Genomic DNA, 21,429 nt, shown 5'->3' on the forward strand with positions numbered 1-21,429 from the left:
ATCACCCATCCTTAATTACCCAGAGGGCAGTCAACAGTCAACCACGTTGCTTTGGGTCTGGAGTCATGCGTAGGCCAGACCAGGTAAGGATGGTAGATTCCTTCCCTAACGAGCATTAGTGAACCACGTGGACTTTTCCAGTGATTGACAATTAATACGTTCAAATTCCAATGTGAACCTGTGCCCCCCCAGCACCTTACTGGATATCTGGTTAACAGTCATGCGATAACACCACTGGGTCATCACCTCCAGTACAACAGAGAGAAGATAAACTGGATTTAAGGGAGAGAGACTCAGAGAGACACTATCCGAGATTAGGATGAGGGAGAGAGATAATTAAGTATTCAGTTGGACTTTTAAGATAGAAAAATAATGTTTCGGATCCAGTGACCTTTCATCAATAATATTCCCATGGTTTCTCTCAGCCAGACCTACTGAGTTTCTCCAGCAGTCTCTATCTGTTTCAGATTTCCAGCATCAGCAGTAATTTGCATTTGTAAGATTTGCACAAGGTGTTTTAACCTCCAGATTCCCAACGCGTGGGGTTACACAAACAACTTTTATTGAACAGTATCTACAGTCGAAAAATACACTCAATGCCACGCATCGAATGACATAACAATTCATGAACAATTTACAACGCGGAGGATTTACAAAACAAAGTCAAGAAGTGGCAGCATGTACAATAATAAAAATGGATTTCCAGTCACTCGGCCTGGTCTCTGACTAGGTCTGTCACTGAATGTGAGTTCCATCAGTCTTTGAATTGGTCTGTCGTGACTGGCTTCTCTCTGTCTCTGTCTACGTGTCTGCCTGACTGTCCATATCTCTGTCTCTGTCTATCTGTCTCAATGTGGTGTCATTGTCTGACTATCTCTCTGTCCATGTTTCTGTCCACCTCTCTGTCTGTCTCTGTCCCTGTTTGTCTGTAAATATCTCTGTCTGTCTCCCTGTCCATGTCTCTGTCTGTCTCTCTCTGTGCTGTCGTTGTCTGTCTGTCCCTATCTCTGTCTCCGTCAGTCCCTGTGTACTGTGACCTCCCAGCCTGTCTCCAGCTCCTAGACCTGATGGACTCCATCAGTTCTTCATTGGCTCAGGCTCTTCCGTAATCTTTCCAAAGACCTGGAAGTGTTTCTGGAGCAGCCGCTGGTAACAGCCGCCGTTTTCCCGCGGCTCCTGATGTGTGTCCTCCTCCTCCACGCTACCAGCCTCCAACACCACAATGCGGTCAGCCCTCTCGATGGTACTGAGACGGTGAGCAATGACCAACACTGCATGCTGCCGGTTGCCATTGTACACAGACTGCAGGACATGTGGGGGTGGGGGGGTGGGGGGGGGGGGTGGGGGAGTAAGGCACCCGTTTGGTTAGGTACACGGAGAGAATGAGAGAAAGAGAGACGGTGGGGTGGGCGTTAGATACGCGGAGAGAGAAGAGACGGGGATGGTGGTTATATACATGGAGAGAGAGAGGGACGGGGATGGTTAGATACATGAAGAGAGAGAGAGAGAGACGGGGGATGGTTAGATACATGGAGACAGAGAGAGAGAGACGGGGGTAGTTATATACATGGAGAGAGAGAGGGGTGGTTGTATACATGGAGACAGAGAGAGAGAGAGAGACGGGGGTGGTTATATACATGGAGAGAGAGAGGGGTGGTTGTTTACATGGAGAGAGAGAGAGAGACGGGGGTGGTTATATACATGGAGAGAGAGAGAGGGGCGGTTGTTTACATGGAGACAGAGAGAGAGAGAGAGAGACAGGGGTGGTTATATAGAACATAGAACAGGACAGCACAGAACAGGCCCTTCAGCCCATGATGTTGTGCCGAACATTGATCCTCATGTAAGGTAACGAACCCTCAAATTTCTGTGACCATATGCATGTCCAGCAGTCTCTTAAATATCCCCAATGACCTCACTTCCACATCTGCTGCTGGCAACACATTCCATGCTCTCACAACTCTCTGCATAAAGAACCCGCCTCTGACATCCCCTCGAAACTTTCCGCCAAACAGCTTAATTCTTTGACCCCTCATGTTAACAATTTCTGCCCTGGGAAAAACTCTCTGGCTATCAACTCTATCTATGCCTTTCATTATCTTGTACACCTCAATTAGGTCCCCTCTCTTCCTTCTTTTCTCCAATGAAAAAAGTCCGAGCTCAGTCAACCTCTCTTCAAAAGATAAGCCCTACATTCCAGGCAGCATCCTGGTAAACCTCTTCTTAACCCTCCTCCAAAGCATCCACACCTTTCCTATAATAGGGCGACCAGAACTGGACACAGTTCCAAGTGCGGTCTAACCAAAGTTTTATAGAGCTGCAACAAGATCTCACGGCTCTTAAACACAATCCCCCTGTTAATGAAAGCCAAAACACCATATGCTTTCTTAACAACCCTGTCCATCTGGGTGGCAATTTTAAGGGATCTATGTACCTCCACACCAAGATCCCTCTGTTCCTCCACACTGCCAAGAATCCTGTCTTTAATCCTGTACTCAACTTTCAAGTTCGACCTTCCAAAATGCATCACTTCGCATTTATCAAGGTTGAACTCCATCTGCCACCTCTCAGCCCATCTCTGCATCCTGTCAATGTCACACTGCAGCCTACAACAGTCTTTTATACTGTCAACGACACCTCCAACCTTTGTGTCATCTGCAAACGTGCTAACCCATCCTTCAATCTCCTCATCCAAATCATTAATAAAAATTACAAATAGTAGAGGCCCAACAGAGCCCTGTGGAACACCACTCACCACTGACTTCCAGGCAGAATATTTTCCTTTCACTACCACTCGCTGTCTTCTGTTGACCAGCCAATTCTGTATCCAGACAGCTAAATTTCCCTGTATCCCATTCCTCCTGACCTTCTGAACGAGCCTACCATGGGAAACCTTATCAAATGCCTTACTGAAGTCCAAATACACCACATTCACCGGTCAACCCTCATCCACTTGTCTAGTAACATCCTTAAAGAACTCAATAAGGTTTGTGAGGCATGACCTGTCCCTCACAAAGCCATGCTGACTGCCTTTAATCAAGCCATGCTCTTCCAGATGGTCATAAATCCTATCCCTCAGAATCTTTTCTAACACCTTGCAGACGACAGATGTGAGACTGACTGGTCTATAATTGCCGGGGATTTCCCTATTTCCTTTCTTGAAGAGAGGAATTACATTTGCCTCCCTCCAGTCCTCAGGTACGACTCCGGTGGAAAGCGACGATGCAAAGATCTTCGCAAGCGGCGAAGCAATCACATTTCTCGCTTCTCAAAGCAGCCGAGGACAAATCTGGTCTGGCCCTGGTGACTTGTCAATCTTAATGTTTGTCAAAATTTTCAGCAAATCAGCTTCCTCAATCTCTATCCGTTCCAGCATGCTTACCTGCTCCTCAATGGTTTCATTCACTACAAGGTCCTTTTCTTTAGTGAAGACAGAAGCAAGAAACTCATTTAGGGCTTCCCCTACCTACTCAGACTCTATACACAAGTTCCCTACGCTATCCCTGATCGCCCCTACTCTTTCTTTGATCATTCTCTTATTCCTCACATTCATGTAAAATCCTTTGGATTCTCCCTAATCCTTCCTGCCAAACCTTTTTCGTGCCCCCTCCTGGCTCTCCTCAGACCATTTTTCAGCTCCTTCCTCACCTGCCTGTAATCCTCTAGACCTGAGTAAGACCTTTGCTTCCTCCACCTTACGGAAGCTACCTTCTTACTTTTGACAAAACGCTTCACCACTCTCGTCATCCAAGGTTCCTTTATCTTACCCCTTTCTGCCTGTCTCAGAGGAACACATTTGTGCATCACTCGCAACAAGTGTTCCTTAAACAGTCCCCACATGTCTACAGTGCCCTTTCCATGGAACAATTGCTCCCAGTCATGCTTCCCAACTCATGTCTGATAACATCATAGCTTCCTTTTCATATACAGAGAGAGAGAGAAAGAGAGGGGGGGGGGTGGTTGTATACATGGAGAGACAGAGAGACGGGGGTGGTTATATACATGGAGAGAGAGAGAGAGAGAGACGGGGTGGTTATATACATGGAGAGAGAGAGAGAGAGAGAGAGACGGGGTGGTTGTATACATGGAGAGAGAGAGAAGAGACGGGGGGTGGTTATATACATGGAGAGAGAGAGAGAGAGAGAGGGGGGTGGTTATATACATGGAGAGAGAGAGAGGGGTGGTTGTATACATGGAGAGAGAGAGAGAGAGAGAGAGAGAGACGGGGTGGTTATATACATGGAGAGAGAGAGAGAGACGGGGGGGTGGTTATATACATGGAGGGAGAGAGAGAGGGGTGGTTGTATACATTGAGAGAGAGAGAGAGGCGGAGGGGTGGTTATATACATGGAGAGAGAGAGAGACAGAGAGAGAGAGGGGTGGTTAGATACATGGAGAGGGAGAGAGAGAGAGAGAGACTGAGAGGCAGGGGCTGGTTAAATATATGGAGAGAGAGCGAGAGAGACAGAGACGGGGTGGTTAGATACACGGGGAGAGAAACAGAGACGGGGTGGTCATAGACATGGAGAGAGAGAGAGAGAGAGAGAGAGACGGGGTGAGGTTAGATACACGGGGAGAAGGGGAGAGAGAGAGTGAGAGAGACAGAGACGGGGGGGGGAAGTGGCTAGATACTCAGAGAGAGAGAGAGGAAATAGATATAAAGTGAGAAAGACATGGGGGTTAGACCCAGGAAGAGAGAGAGAGAAAGAGAGACATGGGGGTTAGACATGGGGATGTTGGGGGGTTGGGGGTGTGTGTGTGATGGCTGGGAGAGAGAGGATGTGTGTAAAGGAGACAAAGCAAGTGTGAGGGAGGGAAAGGAAGAGAGTGTGTGTGTATGTGTGTGTGTGTGCGGGAGTGTGTGGGAGTGAGGTGATGAGAGACAGCGATCAGGAGTGACGGCCCCTCCCACACTCACCGTGTTCTCACTGATTCTGTCCAGGCAGCTGGTAGCATCATCGAGAATCACGACAAGGGGTTGTCGGATCAGAGCTCGGGCAATGGCCACTCGCTGCTTCTGACCCCCGGAGAGCTGTTTGCCCTTCTCACCGACATCTGCAGATTGATGGGAGAGAGAGAGAGAGAGAGGAGTGAGGGGGCAGCTCAGACAGACAACAAGGGACTGTCCCCAACAGGCTCAGTGCTCACAGCACAGACCCTCACTCCGACACACTGAGGGGGGCACTCAGCAGCAACAGCACCACCCACTCGTCCAAAACCTCAGTCTCCCACGGGACTCTGAACCCCCTTCACTCTGTGTCTGGTTGCCCCCTACTCTGTGTCTGGTTGCCCCCCCCCACCCCCAACTCCATGCCCAGTTATCCCCTCGCTCTGTGCCAATTGCCATCTTCACTGCTCGGGGCCCAATTGCATTCTGCTCTATGCCCAGTTGACCCCATTCTGTGCCTAGTTGCCCCCACTCCAGGACCAGTTGCCCCCTCCCAAGCCCTGTGCCCGGTTGCATTCCACTCTGTATCCAGTTACCCTTGTCTCCATTACCCAGTTATACCCGCACTCCATGCCCAGTCGCCCCCCCCGCACTCTGTGCCCAGTTACCCAGCACTCCGTGCCCAGTTATCCCCCACTCAGTGCCCAGTCACCGCCCCCGGACTCCATGCCCAGTTACCCCCCACTCCGTGCCCAGTTGCCCCCCGCACTCCATGCCCAGTTACCCCCCACCCCGGGCCCAGTTACCACCCTGCACTCCATGCCCAGTTACCACCCCACTCCATGCCCAGTTATCCCCACTCCGTGCCCAGTTACTCCCACTCTGTGCCCAGTTGCCCACACCCATGCCCAGTTACCCCTGTACTCCATGCCCAGTCACCCCCATTCTGTGCCCAGTCACCCCCCCACTCCTTCCCTAGTCGCCCCCCACTCTCCACTCCGTGCCCAGTCGCCGCACTCACCAGTCTTGTATTGCTCCTGCAGTGTTTTGATGAAGTGGTGAGCATCAGCGCGAGTTGCTGCCTCCTCCAATGTAGATGCCAGTGGCTGCTGGCACAGGCCATACGCAATGTTCCTCTCCACCGAGCGAGCGAAAAGCACTGGCTCCTGACTCACCAGTGCCAGCTGGGGACCACGCACAAGCAGCAGCTCAGAAATCCCACCAGCAACAAGATGGGGGAGTCCCAACAGGGAAGGGGTCACGCTCACTGTGCACAACACACTGTGCAAAATTCCACATGAAAGGCTTGTGGTCAGAGCCCTGCTCTGGGTTGGATGAAGGCTCTGCAGGCTAAGGATTGCTTTCCTGTGCTACTAGACTAGACAGGATTGAGCTACATAAGGAGGAAGTGTAAGCAATTCTGGAAAGTGTGAAAATAGGTAAGTCTCCAGGGCCGGATGGGATTTATCCTAGGATACTCTAAGAAGCCAGGGAGGAGATTACCGAGCCTTTGGCTTTGATCTTTATATTGTCATTGTCTACAGGAATAGTACTGGAAGACTGGAGGATAGCACATGTTGTTCCATAGTTGAAGAAGGGAAGTAGAGACAACCCTGGTAGTTATAGGCTTGTGAGCCTTACTTCAGTTGTGCTAAAGTGTGAGGAAATGTTGTAAGAGATAGGATTTATAATCATCGAGAGAGGAATAAGTTGGTTAGGGATTTGGTTTTGTGAAGGGTAGGTTGTGTCTCACAAACCTTATTCAGTTCTTTGAGAAGGTGACCAAACAGGTGGATGAGGGTAAAGCAGTTGACATGGTGTATATGGATTTCAGTGAGGCGTTTGATGAGGTTCCCCATGGTAGGCTATTGCACAGAGGCATGGGATTGAGGGTGATTTATCAGTTTGGATCAGAAGTTGGTGAGCTGAAAGAAGACAGAGGGTGGTGATTGATGGGAAATGTTCATCCTGGCAATCAATTACTAGCAGTGTCCTGCAAGGATCGGTTTTGGAGCCACTTTTGCTTGTCATTTTTATAAATGACCTAGATGAGGGCGTAGAAGGAGGGGTTGGTAAATTTGTGGATGACACCAAGGTCAGTAGAGTTGTAGACACTGCAGATGGATGCTGCAGGTTACAGAGGGACGTAGATAAGCTGCAGGGCTGGGCTGAGAAGTGACAAATGGAGTTTAATGCAGAAAAGTGTGAGGTGATTCAATTTGGAAGGAGTAACAGGAATACGGAGTACTGGATGAATGGTAAGATTCTTGGTAATATGGATGAGCTGAGAGATCTCGGTGTCCATGTGCATAGATCCCTGAAAGTTGCCACCCAGGTTGACAGGGTTGTTAAGAAGGCATACAGTGTGTTAGCTTTTATTGGTCGAGGGATTGAGTTTCATAGCCATGAGGTCATGTTGCAGCTGTACAAAACTCTGGTGCGGCCGCACTTGGAGTATTGTGTACAGTTCTGGTCACTGCAATTTAGGAAGGATGTGGAAGCTTTGGAAAGGATTCAGAGGAGATTTACGAGGATGTTGCCTGGTATGGAGGGAAGGTTTTATGAGGAAAGGCTGAGGGACTCGAGGATGTTTTTATTGGAGAGAAGAAAGTTGAGAGGTGACTTAATTGAGACAGAGAAGATAATCAGAGGGTTAGATAGGGTGGACAGTGTGAGCGTTTTTCCTGGGGTGGTGATGGCTAGCACAAGGGGACATAGTTTTCAATTGAGAGGTGATAGATATAGGACAGATATCAGGGGTAGTTTCTTTACTCAGACAGTAGTAGGGGCTTGGAATGCCTGTGGAGACAGTAGTTGACTCGACAACTTTAAGGGCAGTTAAATGGTCATTGGATAAACATATGGATGAGAATAGAATAGTGTAGGATAGATGGGCTTCAGATTGGTTCCACAGGTTAGCGCAACATTGAAGACCAAAGGGCCTGCACTGCACTGTAATGTTCTAGGTTCTATTACCAGGAATTGCAATATAATCCCTGATTATCCCGGGGTATTTTGCACTCCTAGGAGGGGTGTATATGATCCTCTCTCTCTCATACACGTTCGCTCAGGATGGGGCGTGTATATGACTCTCTGTCTCTGTCCCTGGCTAGAGATATATGACCCTCTCACTGCACCTTACAGGTATGTGACCTTCCCTGTGCTCCTGGGGGTGAGGGTGTAAGTGACCCTTTCTCTCTGCCCCTGGAGGTATATAGTCCTCCCCACCTCTCCTTTTCTCTGCCTGTCACTAGAGGAAGGTATGCGATACACTCACCTTGTGGGGGGTGGGGGGGGGGTTGCTAAATGATACAACCTCCCTGCCCCTGAGGGACATATGACCCTCTCCCTCTGCTCCTTGGGATACATGAAACAATCACGCTGTCTTTCGATGATATATGGCACATCCACCCCCCTTCCCCATTACCCCAGGATCAGGGTGTATGTTCCATGCTGCTCCTCACCTTGTTGTGGTAATATTTATGTTCATATTCCTCAATGGGTCTGCCATCCAGCAGGATCTGTCCGGACTGAAGTTGATAAAACCTCTCGAGCAGGTTCACACACGTCGTCTGCCTCCCCCCCCCCCCCCCCCCCCCCCCCCCGGAGGGTCCCACCAGGGCCGTGATCTCACCACACTTCAGCTCAAAGGAAACGTTCTGAAAATGGGGGAGGACTCAGTCAGATGTTGCTCACGGTTTGAATCAGTTTCCCATCTCTCTGTGGCCAGAAACACCAGGAATGGACTCTCGAGTGTGTTCCCTGACACAATGTAATTATTCCTGACCTGAATGTGTCTTCCCTGCTTTCTCATAGTCCTTCATCCCTCATGGGAAACACTATTTCTCAATCTTAGGTCTGACTCGTATGGAAACTAAAGACCACAAAAGCATGGGAAGGGTGAAAGCATGAAGCTCACTGGCAATCTGTGGTCTGTGGAATGGGATAAGGTTAGGGGAACATTCTTACACCAATTACCAGAGTAAGGTTAAGGCTGAGAGGGCACTATGGCCAGATGAGATAACACAAGTAATAAAGTAAGTTAAGTATCATCGTGACAAGATTGAGACCATAAATATTTGGGACATGACATTAAAATATCTAATTAATAGTTCGTAGAGTCAGCTGGAGACTATTGTAATAGATGGAATAGCTAGATATCTACCATGACAGGTTAGTCTGGAATTGAAGATCACTGTAGCAGAGTTAGCACTAAATATCTAACTAATACAGCCTCAGCTGTACATCTCTGGTATTCTAGCTCGCTGGAAATGAAAGCTAACATTGTATTTGATTTCCTAACTGCCTACTGAACCTGCCTGTCAACCTTGAGACAATCCTGAACAAGGACACCCGAGTCACTTTGTATTTCAGAATCTTGAAGCCTTTTCCTGTTTTAGAAAATGGTCTACTCTTCCTACCAAAGGGCACAACCTCACACTTTGCCACATTATATTCACCTCTATTCAACTTCTTTACCATTCCTGCGAGCTTGTCTGAGTCCTTCTACAGCTTCCTCATGTCCCGCCATCAATGTTCGCAACAATGCCCTCAGTTCCTTCATTAGAAAGAACATACAACATGAATCGTTGTGAAAGGCCTTCAGAACTCCAAATAGATCACGTCCACTCGCTCTCCTTTTTCTAACTTCCTCTCCTCAATGACTTCTAACAGATTTGTTAGACATGACCTCCCGGTGCTGACTCGGCCTGATTTTACCAAGCACTTCCCAAAATCTCATCCTTAATAATACACTCAATGATCTGACCAATGACCAAAGTCTGGCCAACCGGCCTATAATTTTCTGTCTTCTGCCACCCTCCCATCTTAAAGAGGGGTGTTACATTAACCAAATTCCAGTCTCCTGGGAGCCTTCCTGACTCCAGTGATTCCTGAAAGATAACCACCAATGCCTCCACCATCTCCTCAGCTATCTCCTTCAGAACTCTGGTGTATAGCCATGGAAATGGAGTCATAGAGATGTACAGCACAGAAACAGACTCTTCTGTCTCACTCATCCAGATATCCTAAAGTAATCTAGTCCCATTTGCCAGCACCCGGCATATATCCCTCTAAACCCTCCTTGCTCATATAACATCCAGATGCCTCTTAGAGTCATAGAGATGTTCAGCATGGAAAAAGACCCTTCGGTCCAACTGTCCATGCCAACCAGATATCTCAACCCAATCTAGTCCCACCTGCCAGCACCGGCCTATATCCCTCCTATTCATATATCCATCCAAATGCCTCTTAAATGTTGCAATTGTACCAGCCTCCACCATTTTCTCTGGCAGCGTATTCCATACACATACCACCCTCTGTGTGAAAAGGTTGCCCCTTGGGTCTCTTTTATATCTTTCTCCTCTCACCCCACCCCAGGGAAAAGATCTTCCCTATTTATCCAATCATGCTCCTCATGATTTTGTAAACCTCTATAAGGTCACCCCTCAGCCTCCGGTGCTCCAGGGAAAACAGCCCCAGCCTGTTCAGCCTCTCCATGTAGCTCAGATCCTCCAATCCTGGCAACATCCTTGTAAATCTTTTCTGAACCCTTTCAAGTTTCACAACATCTTTCCGATAGAAAGGAGACCAGATTTCCACGCAATATTCCAAAAGTGACCTCACCAATGTCCTGTACAGCCGCAACGTGACCTCCCAACTCTTGTACTTTAATTCTCTGACCAATAAAGGAAAGCATACCTTCTTCACTATCTATGTACCTGCGACTCTGCTTTCAAGGAACTATGAATCTGTACTCCAAGGTCTCTTTGTTCAGCTACATTCTCCAGGACCTTACCATTAAGTGTATAAGTCCTGCTCTGATTTGCCTTTCCAAAGTCAGCACCTCGCATTTATTGAAATGAAACTCCATCTGCCACTCGCCCATTGGCCCATCCATCTGGTCTGGGTGATTTATCCACCTTGACACCTTTCAGCTTCCCCAGCACCTTCTCCTCAGTGAAACCCACTACACTCACCCTGTTCCCTGACTCTCTTGAAGTTGTGGGAAACTATTGGTATCTTTCAATATGAAAACTTTTGCCAGGTATCAATTCAGTTCCTCTTCCATTCTTGTGTTCCCTATTACTCCTTCATCCGCCTCATTTTCCAGCTGTCCAAAGTCCTTTCTTGCCTCTCTCTTCCTTTTAGCTATCAAAAAAGAACTCTTACAATTCATGTTACTTGCTAGCTTAGTCTCATATTTCATCTTGTCTGTCCTTAATTTTTTTTTTGGTTATCATCTGCTGTTTTGACAGCTTCCGAAACCTTTGGCATCCCTGTAATCTTCACTGCATTGTATGCTTTTTCTTTGACGCTGTTCCTGATTTCCCTTGTCAGCCATGGTTCCCTATCTTCCCCCCCCCCCCCCCCCCCCCCCCCCCGCCTTAGTATGTTTCTTCTTCCTTGGGATGAATTTCGGCCGTGCATCCCAGAATTCCAGCCATTGCTACTCCACTGTCATCCCTGGTAGGCCCCCTTTTTCTCCCAATTCTGGTCACCTCCTCCCTCATGCCTTTATTTCATTATAATACCATTACATCGGATTCAGGCTTCAATCGACTGCAGAGTCAATTCGATCACAGTTTGGTCAATGGGACAGAGGTGTTCCTTCACCTTCAGCTCCCTAATCAAGTCTGCCTCATTACACAGCAGCAAATCTAGACATGCTTGTTTCCTCATCCGTTGCTCCAAACAACCATCGCATAGATATTTCACAAATTCCATTTTTTCAGATCCACCATTAGCCTGCTTTTCCCAGTCGACCTCCATGTTGACAGTCTGCATGAGTATTATCACAGTGCCATTCTTCAAGGCCTTTTCTACTATTGACTTATTTTCTGCTGCATTTAGCCCAGGAATATTCTGTGGAATCTACACTGCAAAGCTAACTTCTCCTTCCTTCATCTCTCTAGCTCTTCTGTGCCATCCTCTCTCCCTCTCTCTCCCCATCCCTCTGTCTCTGCGTCTTCCTGTCTCTGTCTCTCTCTCTTCTTCCCCTTTCTCTCTCCCCGTCTCTCTTTCTCTCCATCTCTTTCATTCTCAAATCTCTCTCCATTTTTCTCTCACCCCTTCCTCCCTTTGAGTTTCTCCCTCTTTTCTTCTTGTGTCTTTCTGGTCTCGCCCACTACCTTTCTTTCTCTCTCTCTCTCTCTCCCTCTCCATTTTTCTCTTCCCATATCTCTTTCTGTCTCTCCATTTCTCTCTTTTTCCCTCTGTTTCTCTCTCTTGCCCCCCCCTCCATCACTCTCCTTCCCCCTCTCTTTCTTCCTCTCCTTCCTGTGTCTTCCAGCTCTCTGCCTCCCCCTCCCTCTGTCTATCTCCCTTTATTACCCCCTCTCCCTCTCCTCTCTCCCTCCATCTCTGTCTCCCCCTCCTCTCCCTGCCCAGGCTCTCCCACACACCCCCACTCCCCCTCTCCCTCCATCTCTCTCTCTCACACAGTGTCCCTCTAGTTGGCACTGACTGGTACCTTGCCATCCCACAAGGTCATGTGATGTGAGAGGTAACAGGTGCCGGTAACTTCAACACAGGTGTGTTCGGTCGTTTCAGGTACGAGAAAGTTACATTCCGGAACTCGACGTGTGCCCGGAGTGACTATGGTGCCAAGGTGCCCAGTGTAGAGGGATCAGGCGGGCGGTCTAATGTACTCACACACCTTCTCCGATGCCCCAACAGCTTTCTTCACATTGGGATAGACAGAGATCAGCACCTACGGTCAGATGCACAAGCAGGATCAGAGGTCAGGGGAGGTCAGAGGTCAAGGGAGGTCGTGAGAACCAAGGTCAGCGGAGGTCATGGGAATGGAGGTCAGTGGGGGGGGGGGGGGGGGGGGGGGGGGGGGGGAGGGGAGGGGGTCACGGAAACCGAGTTCAGCAGGGGGTTCCACAGGGAATGGTATGCACTGAATGTTCCTCATCACTCACCTCGATGGCAGTGGTGAACTGTAGCTGGTAGAAGATGATGGAGACGAGAGTCCCACTTGAAACACTGCCTCCTGAGACCAGGTCACCTCCGATGTAGAGCAGGGTGACCTTCAACGCCAGGTCTGACAGCTGAGGTGTAGGAAAAACCATCGAGAGAGAGACACAGAGAGAGAGAGAGTATGAGAGAGAGGGAGAGTGAGAGAGGGGGCAGGGAAGAGGAAGAGTAGGGAGTGGGACGATTAAGAAAGAAGGTGAGAGAGAGAGAGAAGGAGAGGGGTAGAAAGAGAGAGGGAGGGAGAGGGGTGATAGAGAGTGAGAGAAAGAGAGAGAGTCACCAACAGATTTACAAAGGGATTTGGACAATAGCACCATTCCATCCCACTGCCCTCTCCCTCACAACCCCTACTCATCCGTCACAACCCATCCCCCTCCCCCACAACCCCTCCCCTTCTCTGACAACCCCTACCGATCCCTCACAATCCCTACCCATCCCAAACCATACCCCTCCCTCACCACCCCCTCCCCGTCCCTCACAACCCCTCCCCTTCCTTCACAACCCCTACCCATCCCAAACGCTACCCCCTGTCTCACAACCCACACCCATCCCAAACCCTACCCCTCCCTCACAACCCCTCCCTCACAACCCCTACCCCTCCCTCACAGCCCCTAACCCTCCCTCACAACCCCAACCATTCCCTCACAACCCGTACCCCTCCCTCACTTCCTCATCCTCAGTCTCACTCCTCCTCCCTCCCCTCCCCCTCCACTCTTCCTTCCACTACGCCTTCCCTCATCATCCCTGCTACGTTAATCGTTAATCCAGTTGCCCCGGTCTCACTGTAGAGGTTGACACCTAGCTGTGACCCTGAGTGAACGGAGGGTCCCCCGGACTGCCACTGGGAAAGGAAAGGTCCCTTACGCTGTTGGCCCACATGAAGCCAGCGTAGGCTGCTGCCTCCTTTTTGTTGAGGCGGTACGTGTCCTCCAGCCGGTCACTATAGCGACGAGACTCGCCATCCTCATTGGCAAAGCTCTGCACATTCTTCATTGAGGAGAAGGTTTCCATCGCCACGTCATTCGCCTTGGCCAGGGATTCCTGAACATCGGCTGCCAATTTCTAGCACACCCGCAAAGAGAGGGGGAGAGAGAGTCAGTGAGTTGTTGCAGTTAGTGACTGTTAGAGAGAAAGTTAGTGAATGTGAGGAGAGAGAGATAGTGAATGTGAGGGAGAGAGTGAGTGTTAGAGAGTCAGTGAGTGTTAAAGAGAGAGTGTGTGTTAGAGAGAGAGTTAGTGAGTGTTAGAGAGTCAGTGAGTTTTAAAGAGATAGAGTGTGTTAGAGAGAGAGTTAGTGAGTATTAGAGAGATAGAGCCAGTGAGTGTTAAAAGAGAGAGTTAGTGAGTGTTAGAGAGAGAGTCAGTGGGTGTTAAAGAGAGAGTTAGTGAGTGTTACAGAGAATTAGTGCATGTTAGAGAGAGACAGTCAGTGAGTGAGTGTGAGAGAGACTGAGAATTAGTGAGTGTTCAAGAGAAAGTTAGTGAATGTGAGGGAGAGAGAGCGAGTGAGTGTTAGAGAGAAAGAGTTAGTGTGTGTTAGAGAGAGAGAGTTAGTGAGTGTGAGAGAGGCTGCGAATTAGTGAGTGTTAGAGAGTTAGTGTGTGTTAGAGAGAGTTAGTGAGTGCAAGAGAGAGAGAGACAGTTAGTGAATGTTCGAGAGTGTTAGTGAGTGTTAGAGACAGAGTGAGTGTTAGAGCGAGTCAGTAAGTATTAGAGAGAGAGAGAGTGAGTGTTAGATAGAGAGAGAAATAGAGAGAGTCAGTGAGTGTGAGATAGAGGGTCAGTAAGTGTTAGGAGTGGTAAGGACTCAGTGATCACAGAACGACTCCAGTATTAGACACTGAGGGAGATTATATAGTGCTTCATGGAGACTGAGTCTGATATTCGACACTGAGGAAGTTTATACAGTGCTTAATGGGGAATGAGTCTGATATTCGACACTGAGGGAGATTATACAGTGCTTAATGGGGAATGAATCTGATATTCGACACTGAGGAAGTTTATACAGTGCTTAATGGGGAATGAGTCTGATATTCGACACTGAGGAAGTTTATACAGTGCTTAATGGGGAATGAATCTGATATTCGACACTGAGGGAGATTATATCGTGCTTAATGGGGAATGAGTCCGATATTCGACACTGAGGAAGTTTACATAGTGTTTAATTGGGACTGAGTCTGATATTAGACACTGGGAGAATGTGAGGAATGCAGATGCTGGAGATCAAAGTCAAAGAGTGTGGTGCTGGAAAATCACAGCAGATCAGGCAGCAACATGTCCTCATTCCTGATGAAGGGCTTATGCTCAAAATGTCGATTCTCCCGCTCCTCAGGTGCTGCCTGACCTGCTGTGATTTTCCAGCACCACACTCTCGACTCTGATATTAGACACTGGCTAGGTGGGCAGATGAGGGCAAAGCTTTTGATGTTGTCTACTTGCACACCAGCAAGGCTTTTGATAAATTCCTGCCTTGGAGACGGATAGCAAAGGTAAGAGCCCATGGGATCAAAGGAAATTTGGCAAACTGACTCCACAGTTTACCCAGTGGCAGGAAGCAGACGGTGAATGGCTGAGGGGTGTTTTTTCCGACTAGAAGTCTGTATTTAGTGGGCTCCCAAAGGGATCAGTGTAGGGGGCCCCTTGCTGTTTGTGGTTTTATCTTGAATGACTTAAACTTGAAAGTTGGAGGGTTGATTCATAAGCTTGTGGACGGCATGCACATTGGTGGGGTGGAAAATAGGAGGAGATCCTTAGATGAGGGGATGATATAGACAGTCTGGCCAAATGCACTGATCATTGGCAAATAGAGTTCAGTCTGGATAAGTGTCAGGTGATGCACTTGCGCAGGTCAAACAAGGTACGAAAATATACCTGGGAAGCACAGAGGATCAGAAGGTGTGTATAGACAGCCATTACATGAGGTATCAGCACAGGTACGTAAAGTAGTTAAGAATATACATTTATTAACCAAATTTTAAGAGCAGGAAGATGATGCTGGAACTGTGTACAATGTTTGGCCACAGCAAGCGAATTGTGTGCAGTTCTGGAATCCACATAATACAAGGGATGTGATTGAACTGGAGAGGGTGCAGAGGAGATCCGGGGCCGGAGAGTTTCGGTTATGAAGGGAGATTAGAAGCACCAGGGCTGTTTGATTCAGAGCAGAGGAGGTCGGGGGGGGGACAGGATTGAGGTGTATACACTCATGACAGACTTAGATAGGGGACAGAGGAAGAGAGTTATCCTGATGGAAGGATCAGTGAGCAGGGGTTTAAGGTAAGGGGAAGATTTAAGGTTTAAGTTTGAAGTATGAGGAAAAACACTTTTCACCCAGAGTGGTGGGAATCTGGAACTCACCGCCTCTGAGATTAGTTGAGGCAGAAACCTGCACAATATTGAAGTATTTAAATGTGCATCTTGTGATTCCTAGGGATACAGGACTAAAGGCCAAGTGCTAGATAATGGGATTACAATAGTTAGGCAGTTGACTAGTCCGGTCCTGATGGGCCTGTTGTATGCCTGACAGACTGGAATGAGTAGGTAGTAAATGTACCTGGTTGTATATGCCGGTGTACTCCAGTACGATACTGATAATGAACATGCCTATGATGCTGAACAAGGTCAGTTTAAAGGACAGCTTGACCATAAAGATCAGGAGAAAGACGGCCCGCATCAGGTACCACATCAACAGGCTCAACTTCTCAGTCAGTGACTCGCTTATAGTGTTCGTATCCGTGGTGATCTGGGATGTGATGTCACCTGGGCAACAGGCAGGGAGACAGCATCAAAACCTTTTTCCTCTCTGGAATTCCTGAAAGTTCCCAGTTCTCTGTCAAACACTGTCTGTGGTGTTCCTGAGCTCATCATCTGTCGCACAAATTACCATGACTCGGGGCACATCATCTCCTTGCATACTTCTGTACTGAACATCACTGCAGGTCTGAGTCTCTCTCTGTCCACAGCCTGTTTCTCTCTCTCTCTCTCTTTCTCTCTCCCTCTCTATCCTCTCTCTCTGTCCATAGCCTGTATCTCTCTCCCTCTCTATCCTCTCCCTCTCTGTCTACAGCCTGTTTCTGTCTCCCTCTCTATCCTCTCTTTCTCTGTCCACAGCCTGTTTCTCTCTCCCTCTCTATCCTCTTTCTCTGTCCACAGCCTGTTTCTCTCTCCCTCTCTATCCTCTTTCTCTGTCCACAGCCTGTTTCTCTCTCCCTTTCTATCCTCTTTCTCTGTCCGCAGTCTGTTTCTCTCTCCCTCTCTATCCTCTCTCTCTAATCACAGCCTGTCTCTCTCTAATCACTGCTTATTTTTCTCCTTTTTTTGATTTAATTTGATTTGTTGTTGTCACATGTACCTGGGTACAGTGAAAAGTTTTGTTTTGCGAGCAGATCATACGACACAATGATCAGAGGGTCATTGAACAGAGTGGGGAATACAAAGTTACGGCTGTACAGAAGTAAGGCCTACACTAGATTTGACATTTGAGAGGTTCATTCAGAAGTCTAACAGCAGGTAAGAAGCTTGAATCAGTGGGTACAGGTATTTATGTTTTTGCCTGACAATAGCTTGGAAGAGACTAAAACCAGCGTGGGGGTCGTCTTTGTTGACAGGGGCTTCTCTCTGTGACTCACATTCTCCCTGCTCTCTCTCTGTGACCCACACTCCCCCCCCAACCCCCCACCAGTGTCTCTCGTTCTCAACATCCTCTCTCTCTCTCACGCCCCACCCCCTACCTAAGGCCTCTCAATCTCACCCCCCTCTTTCTCTCTGTGTTTCTCACTCTCCCTTTTCTTTCTCTCTCTCTCTCTCTCTCCCTTTCTTTCTCTCTGTACCTCTCATTCTTCTCCCTATCTCTCTGTCTCTCATTCTCCCTCTCTCTTTGTGACTCACTTTCTCCTCTCTCTCTGTACCTCTTACTCTCCCCCCAACTTTCTCTCTCTCTCTCTCTCTCTCTCTCTCTCTCTCTGTCTCACCCCCCAACCTCGGTGCCTCTTACTCTCCTCCCTTTCTGCCTTTCATGCCCTCCCCATCCCTCTCACGCTCTCCCTGTGCCACTCACTCTCCATCCCGTTCTCTCTCTCTATTTCTGTGCCTCTCACTGTCCCCATCCCTCTCTATCTGTGCCTCTCACTGACCCCCTTCTCTCTGTGTCTGTTGCTCCCGCCCCCTTACCTGTGTGCTCAGTGTCAAAGAAACAAATCTTCTGCTTGACCACGGATCGAAACACGGAGCTCTGGATACGTGTGTGGATGCGCGTCATTGTAACATTGTAGACACAGTCACAGATAAACTCTGTCAGAGCATTGTGGGAGAGTCAGGGAAACAGGCATCACTGTGGCTAGACAGCAGTATGGGAGAGACAGGGATTACTGCGGTTAGACTGCATTGTGAGAGAGACAGGGAAACAGGCATCACTGTGGCTAGACAGCACTGTGGGAGAGACAGGGATCACTGCGGTTAGACAGGGCTGTGGGTGACACAGGGATCACTGCAGTTAGGCAGCACTGTGGGAGAGACTGGGATCACTGCAGTTAGACAGTGCTGTGGGAGACACAGGGATCACTGCAGTTAGGCAGCACTGTGGGAGAGACAGGGATCACTGCAGTTAGACAGCACTGTGGGAGAGACTGGGATCACTGCGATTAGACAGCATTGTGGGAGAGACTGGGAAACTGGGATCTTTGCAGTTAGACAGCACTGGGAACGCACATCCTGGGAGATTCAGATATTGCGCACTGCTTGACAAACAGGAATCACCAGCGATACAGCACTCCAAGTGGGGATGAGTAAAGTGGAGTAATCCCAGTGAGCCAGCATTGAGTGCACGGTGAATCTGATTACCTTGCACTGGTGATCAGGGACATTGCAATGATAGAGTTGGTGAACGCTGATGGGTCATCCTCGTTCATCACCCAGTCGGTCATCCGGCCAGTGTAATAGGGTATCGCCATCTCCCCTGGGAACGCAGGAAGCCAAGTCTAACCAATAATAGGCAGGACCGTTTCCAATCCTCTTCACCAGCCTAAGAAACCACCCATCCCTGACCTTTCCACCCAAACTCACTCCCAACCCCAGACCAGGGACTCTAACTTGAAACATTGCACTTTTTATCATGTCAGTTCAGTACGCGCAGATTAGGATCCATTCAACAAGACCATAGTGAATGTTACCACAATGGCTGCTACACACATCTAAGGGAATTCACTTTCTTAGTGTCATGTGTACATAATGTTGCGACTCCGCCCTGAAATTCAGTCTGTAAGTTGTGTGTTCACACACACTCAGGCACACACGCACGCGCACACAGACTCAAACACACACACGCACACAGACATACACATGCACACACCCACACACGTGTACACACACAGACACGCGCACACACCCACACATCCGCACACACAGACACGCGCGCACACCTACACATCCGCACATAGACAGACACGTGCGCACACCCACACATCTGCACATTCACAGACTCACACACGCACAGACTCACACACACAGAGACTCACACACGCATGCGCACAAACACGTGCACACGCACAGAAATCTGCTGCTTTGATGCAATGGCTGATGTATAACCTGTCATGTGTTTTACAGTTTTAAGTGCACTAACCCACAGTTAATTTCAAGCGACTGATCATTAGACTATCATCATTCCAACATGTCAGCCTCTGGTTCACATGCCAGGCTGGTATAGTTGAGGGCCAGGGTGCTCCAGTTGTGCAGCCCGTACAGCATCTCGGCGGAGGGGAGGCCTGCAGTGGCTGTCAGGCTGACGTAGGCCGGAGTGAGCAGGCCGGAGACGAGCAGCATCCAGGAGAGCTCCTGGGGCTGCAGCCAGGCCGGCAGCTCAGACCGGGAAAGCGAGCAGACCTGCAGCAAGGCAGCCAGCAGACCCACACGCAGCAGCGAGAGCAGCCAGAGAGCCAGCACTGGCTCAGCCAGGCTCAAGCGACACAGAGCCAGGTTGAGAGTCCAGGTAGCAATGACATCCAGCAGCGGAACACAGAGCAAAGGAACACAAAGGGTCATCTTCTTTCACCAGTATTAGCCCGGAGAGTCTGTAAAAACAGGACAGAAACCTCCATTAAATACTGTTACTGAGGGTTTAAACTCGGCTAAACATTATTACTGAGGGTTTAAGCCAAGCTAAGCACTGTCACTGGGAGTTTAAACCAGGGTAAAGACTGTTACTGAGAGTTTAAACTCGGCTAAACACTATTACTGAGAGATTAAACTAGGTTAAATACTGTTACTGAGAGTTTAAACTCGGCTAAACACTGTTACAGGGAGTTTAAACTCAGCTAAGCACTGTCACTGGGAGAAAGTGAGGACTGCAGATGCTGCAGAGTCAGAGTCGAAAACTATGGCACTGAAAATAGCGTCACACTTTTCGACTCTAAATACTATTACTGACATCTTAAACCCGGTTAAGTCCTATTACTGAGTAAATACCATTACTGAATGCTTAAAACAGGTTAAATACCACCACTATGAGAATAAGCTTGGTTAAATACCATTACTGAGTGCTGAAACCAGGTTTAATACTGTTACTGAGAGATTAAGCAGGGTTATATTCCTTCACTGTGAGATTAACCCGGGTAAAATATTGTCACTGAGTGATTATGCCAGATTAATTGATGTTGCTGAGTGTTTAAACTGGTTACATCCTGTTACTGAGACCTTAAACCAGGTTAAGTTCTATTACTGAGTGAATAAACCAGGTTAAATACTATTACTGATTGTTAAACTGATTACACCCTGTTAGTGAGATCTTAAACCAGGTTAAATACTGTAACTGAGTGATTAAACCAGGTTATATCCTGTTACTGAATATAAGAATTAGGAATAAGGAGGAGGCCATTCAGCCCCCTTTAGCCTGCTCCACATTTCATCCAGTCATGGCTGATCTCCTCTCAGCCTCAACTCCACTTTCCTGCCGAGTTTGTTGTATCTTATTCTCAGGATGAAGGCATCTCTGGCTAAGCCAGTGTTTCGTACCCACCTCTAGTTGCCCAGAGTGTAATTAATGGCTAACCAATTTGCTCTGGGTTTGGAGTCAAATGTAGGCCAGACCAAGTTAGAACGGCAGTTTCCATTCCAAAAGGACAGTAGTGAACACGCCCCCACCCCTCCCCCTCCTCTGTTCCCCCCAACCCCAGTCAATCAGCAATGAATTTGCTTGGCTTCTTATTCCAGATTTTTACTGAATTCAAATTGCACCATACACCATTGCAAGGTTTGAACTCAGGTCCCCAGAACATTACATAGGGTCTCTGGATTAACAATCCAGCAGTAAGGTCATGAGGCCATCCCCTCCACTTTCCATAATCCTTCAAGCCGTTACTCATTAAAAACCTATCTATCTCCCCCATAAGTATACTTTATGTCCCGGATTCACTGCATTCCGGGGTAGTCAATTTGACAGATTCACAATCCTTTGAGAAGAGTAATTTCTCTACGTCTCTGTTTTAAACCTGCTGCCCCTTATCCTGAAACTATAACCTCTCACTCTAGACTGGCCCAAGAGGAAACATCCTCTCCATGTCTATTTTGAC

General features: G+C 48.3%; 1 pseudogene; it reads right to left on the minus strand.

Annotated features, from left to right (window-relative positions):
- Positions 1–580: 580 nt before the first annotated feature.
- LOC140455511 (antigen peptide transporter 1-like) lies at positions 581–20,174 on the minus strand (annotated as a pseudogene).
- Positions 20,175–21,429: the final 1,255 nt, after the last annotated feature.

Source organism: Chiloscyllium punctatum, chromosome 30, assembly GCF_047496795.1.
Source record: "Chiloscyllium punctatum isolate Juve2018m chromosome 30, sChiPun1.3, whole genome shotgun sequence".
Classification (NCBI taxonomy): Eukaryota; Metazoa; Chordata; class Chondrichthyes; order Orectolobiformes; family Hemiscylliidae; genus Chiloscyllium; species Chiloscyllium punctatum.